The sequence below is a fragment of the Octodon degus genome, unplaced genomic scaffold (assembly GCF_000260255.1).
Source record: "Octodon degus isolate 3935 unplaced genomic scaffold, OctDeg1.0 scaffold00294, whole genome shotgun sequence".
Classification (NCBI taxonomy): Eukaryota; Metazoa; Chordata; class Mammalia; order Rodentia; family Octodontidae; genus Octodon; species Octodon degus.
The window spans coordinates 2170122-2175656 of NW_004524870.1; the positions used below are offsets into that span (position 1 = coordinate 2170122).

The 5535-nt window shown below is 34.5% G+C and overlaps 1 non-coding gene across 1 annotated transcript; it reads left to right on the plus strand.

The window, feature by feature from the left end:
• Positions 1-4336: 4336 nt before the first annotated feature.
• Positions 4337-4468, plus strand: LOC111814339. The gene has a single exon (XR_002819350.1). It is a non-coding gene; the product is annotated as a small nucleolar RNA SNORA40 (small nucleolar RNA).
• Positions 4469-5535: the final 1067 nt, after the last annotated feature.

The window sequence follows — 5535 nt, forward strand, 5'->3', positions numbered from 1 at the left end:
TTGTCACAGATGGTCACAAAATGTAGCAATTCTTTAGCTTTCCAGAAGGTTCCAGAAAGGTTACAAAGACATTATTCCCTTGGTATTTCTTCTTCTTGATCTCCACCTATCATTTATTTTCTTCTCTCAATTAAACTCATTTCAATAATCACTAAAGTGTGTTATGGTATTGGGCTCAGTCTTTGGGTCTTTATTCATTTATGTTCATTTCTTTGGTGATGTCTTTCAAGGCTGTGCCTTCAACCAAACTTGCACATATTTCCCATATAGATCTTTTTATTCTGCAACTCTCTCCTGGTTTCTAGATTCATTCATCCAGATATCTTCTCAGCTACATCTAGATGTTTTAATAAAGTCACATAAGTTTTGATATTCACAAGTACACATAAAGCTTAATTCTCCCCTACTTTTCCCCATCTAAGTAAACCTTACCATTGCTTAGACAAAAAAAAAATGCTATTATCTTTGACTCACCTCCCTTTCTTACTGTTCTCATCCACTTCATCATAAAATATGATTTCATTCATTACCCATAAAATATGTTTAGGATCCAGATTTTTTTTTGCAGTACTCACACTACCACTGCCTCAGACCTTCAAATCTCAACTTGGATTGTGGCTCATACTTCCTACCTGACCTATTTATTTCATCAATTGCTGCCTTTGAATCTGTTTTCAACATATCAGTCAGAGTGATACTTTGAAAATTTAAGTCATATTATGAGACTTTGGGAGGCAAAACTTTCCAGAGTTTTCCTACCTCACTAAAGGAAAAGCTAAGATCTTACATAAACTCAGGAGGTCTCCATGATCTGCCCTTAACCCTCCTACTGTGTTTCTGTCATATCTACCATCACCCTCGCCCTTTCCTTCTCTGCTACAACCATGATTCACTTCCCTCAGTACATTTTCCACTTCTGCCAGTAATAACCAATACAAGAAGAAACAAATCACAAGCCTCAAGGAGTTTGTCTCTCCTTTCCTCAAAATATACTACAGTGGTGCCAGCTTCTCCACTTTGTAAATCTTTTCTGACGTGCTTTCTACCCATTCACTGATGTAGAAAAAATAAAAATAAAAATACATCTATGTTCCTTCAAATACAGTTCTCAATATAAGTGGCAATTCCTTCCCTGCAAGTTTGACTGAAGGACACATTCCTAAATGTGTCCTGAAAGTGGCTGTTTAGGAGCTCTCCAGAGTTCCAGAGAGCCAATGAAGATCTCCAGAAGAAACTTAATTTCTAAAAAGACAAAGGAGATGAGAGAGACAGACAGATAGACAGAGACAGAGAGACAGAAACAAAAACAGAGACAGAGACAGACAGAAACAGAGACAGAGACAGAGTCTATTTCTAGTTCTGTCTTCCTAAACCAGAAATAAAAATTATAAACACAAGAATATTTAAAAAAGGTTTTACATTGTGATGGACAACATTATGTAACACTATTACATGATTATATGTTAATTTAAAAAATCATATATATATATATATATATATATATATATATATTCAAAGTAAAATATATAGCCAGAAGTAAATCTCAAAGCCCTTTACACATCGTAAAGCAAACACAATCCTTCTCCTTCACCGTCCACAGCTCTCGGCCCTTGTGCTGCTCCTATTCTATACACCTGCATACGCATGCGCCTATACATATGCCCCTTCTGGGGACTTTCCTCATAAATAAATCATCTTTACAAGTTGCTCAGCATCTTGTGTTTTTCAATTTAACATTTTAAAAATCTTACTTTGTCAGGGCACACAGAACAACCTTGTTCTTTTGTAAGGACAGCTTAGCATTCCAAAGCATAAATAACTCACGGTGTGTTTACTTATGAAGCTCTGCAGAGCCACTGAGTGGTTTCTCTACATGCCTAAAAACCTGACGCCACCAGTGGACTTCCTTCTCGTCCTGTGTCATGACTGCTGTATATTAATCAGTTGCCTTTATGAGGTTATCATAGCAGCCTATGACAGCAATTTTTTTAATGTTATTATAGGTATGTACATTTATGTAAATGAATTTTTTGATACCTGAAAAAAGTCAATACAAAATTCATGATTTGTAAAACAATTGATTTTTAATTTTCAATTAGAGTTTCACATGTAAAGTCAATATAATGATCTGTTTACTTGGAAATAGCATTTGTAATTTAGAACTGATGAAAACTTTCACTGCTAAAAGTTTACAGAGTATACCACTTTAACCACTATGAACAATAAGCTTTCCCTAGTATTTTAAACTTTCCCTTTTGTAAAGCTCTGAAGCATTCTTTCATAGCTAAAGCAGGCATATCTTGGATTTCCTTGAGAAATTATTTCAGGCATCTCTGCTCAGAGGGATATGGTCCTTCCAGCCCCAGAAAATTGTATTCTTCAAAGTTAACGTGGAAAGCCTATTAAACAGGAATAAATTAATGATTCATAACCCAAGCCCCATCTCTTGCTCTTTCTAGCCCAAAATTTACTTTCAGATCTCATCCAAGGTTGTGAGAATAATACAATTCTGAATTCAAAAAATCTTCAAAATTATAAACCGAACACCAGAGCTAATTTTTACATTGTGGAAGAGGAAAGAGTTGTGATATATTAATTACTTTCTAAATCCATACATAGAACAGAACAAAACAATACAAGTAAACAAAGCAAAATGGGCTTCCCTATGAACTAGTCTTTGGTCAGGAATAAATGAGCCCAGTGTCATCATTCCTTTGGAATAAAAGTCAATCACTAAAGGTGGACTTTGCCTCACTACCTAAACTCTAACTTGCAAGAATTATGCTAAAATAATTAATATTTACTTACTTTCCTTGTAACTATAATAAAAAGAACCTTTTGTATATTTTGTTATTATCTTTCCAAGAAATGCATGAATAGGACTAAAAATGAATTAGATTAATTTTTACTATTCAGTCATTCCTTTTTATTAGTCTACCTCTATTTTTTGATTCATTTTAATAAGAAAAAGGATGAAATAACAATGAAACAGTTTCAAAACAGATTATTAGGACAGTTACAATAATTAATATATTGCTTATTATTGTCTTCCTAGTAGTTATTCAGAGGACAAGATGCAGACATGATGTCTTATTTAAACAATATTAGTACAAACCTTTCTTCTCAATGCACTAAGAGAAAGCAGCTGCATATTTATCCTAACTATGTTGTATATACATATATATTTTTTCACAACAAAATGGTCCTTTATTTATATCCCCTTTTTTTGTTTTATTAGATGTAGGCATCCCAAATTATGATAAGGCAGTCTCATATCATAGTTTCTCCACTTCAATGCTCTTGACATTGGGACCAGTAATTGTCTCTTAGAAAACTTTCCTATTCATTACAGAATATTTAGCAGCATTCCCAGCCTCTACCCACTAGATGCCACTAGGATCTTCTCAGTTGTGACAATAAAAACATCTCCAGATACTATTACTAGAAGAATTTGCGATCAATTAGAAATCACTAGTAGACTTTATTAAATATTACATTTTCTGTAACAAAATCTTTTTTGTTTCCCCACTTACCTGCCTACAAACTGGTGGCAGTTCTACTCACTGCTACTTTTGCCAGGAAGTGACTCGTAATATTCTTAATATTAGCCAGGCATGGTGGCACACACCTGTAATCCCAGCACTAGGAAGGCTGAGGCAGGAGGATCATTACAAGGTCAAGTCCAACCTGAGTTACTAAGGGAGCTCAAAGCCAGCACAAATTACATAGCAAGAACCTGTCTCAAAAAGACAAAAAGAAAATCTTAATATTCTTTCTACTTCCAGGAGTAGGAATCTAACAGAACTGTTAGCAATAATTTCCAGGCTGTCTTCTAAGAAAACACTTTAACACAAATTCAGTTTCCTCATCTATAAATAGGAGCTCATAATAATAACTATCCAGTCAAGTTGTTTTGAGAAATAAATGAATTAATGCATCTAAAACATATAGTTGTTTCTAGTCTTTAGTAAACACTACACTAAGTATCAGTGAGTTTCAGCCTTACTGGATTTTGTTTTATTTTGGTGTCATTAGGTGCTGGAGATCAAACCTGTGGCCATGCACTTTAGGCAAGTGTTCGACAGCTGAGCTACATCTCCAGACCCCTGGCCGCATGCTTATCATTCATTCTCTTCTATTTAAGCCCCCAAGCAGGGGAAATAGGGTGCTAATATGGGCCTAATCTCACCTCCTGGCTTTGTCATCATGAATATTGACTTTAAAGAGGAAGTACTAGAAGAGGTGCATAAAAAGCTACATCTGTGGTTTTAAATTTTCTAGTTAAATAAACCATTTTATTTATAGTTCCTTTTTGTCATTTTTAAGAAAAAATAATGGCACTTATATGTGTTTTTCTCTTACTTCTGTGGACTAAAACCTAAATGAACAGGTGCAAAACATAAATCCACTTTGGCAACCCAGAAATCGTTGTTTGGTATGATTTTTGATACATTAAGGAAAGAATACTACTGCTAGGGGCAGTGGGTACAGATCTGCGATCGTGAGGCTGAGGCAAGAGGAGCTAAGTTTGGACCATATAGTGAGATTGCCTCAAAAAAGAAAGTAAAAATAAAAAACTAATGATTACCTATGCAAATAAAAATGATGATGTTAGTGAAACAAAGAAAAAATAAACAATAAAAACAAGGGCACAAAATTTCAAAACAAGATAGTAGGAGAATAACAATGGTTAGTGTATTATGTATTCTTATCTTCAAAGTAGTTGCTCCTATTACAAGGTATAGGCATGAAAAATTGATCAAGCAATATAAGCACATACTTTTCCTTTCAATGAGCTAATACCAATTATAAGTATAGCTATAATTATCTTATAAGATAGCTTAACTATCTTACTGCATATATATGTGTATATATTATATATGTATGTGTTTATTTATGCCTTTTCTTCCTTCTTTTCTTTTCCCCATCCCAGCTTCTCTTTCCTTTTGAGAATTTAAGAAATAAATGAAAGCAGTGTTGTTTATTTTATCCCAATATATCTCAAGTTTTACAATTCTAATATAGAATATTAATGGCACCTTTTACATTTTTTCTGCTTATAATGCATTGCAATCTAAACTAGCACGTATCTAAGCTACTTTGTGGAATAGCACTGAATCATAGTGGAGACAGAGCACAGGGAAGGACACTGTGCGTACGAAGGGCTCTGCCTTTCCCCCTGTATTACGTGCAACTTACGTATGTAAAAGTCTTGCCATACTCGTTAGATTGGATCTGCAGCTCAAGGTCTCAAGCCTGTGAGTCATTGTACAGCATACACACCTGAAAAGGCCCTACATTTATCAAACAAAAGATGAGTACAAAGATGAATAAATGCATGAATGACTGGGAGAGTGAAATAAAATAAAAACCAAGTAGCAAACTGCATATTTTTTTCTAACCTTGGAGAAGCAGATGAATTTGAAAACCCAAAACCTGTACAGTAAGATCATTTGGATGTTGAGAAAGGAGCGTCAGAATCATAACAGATGCACAGCTCGAGTCTTCTGCTGTCAATCTGATAAAGTCTTGAAT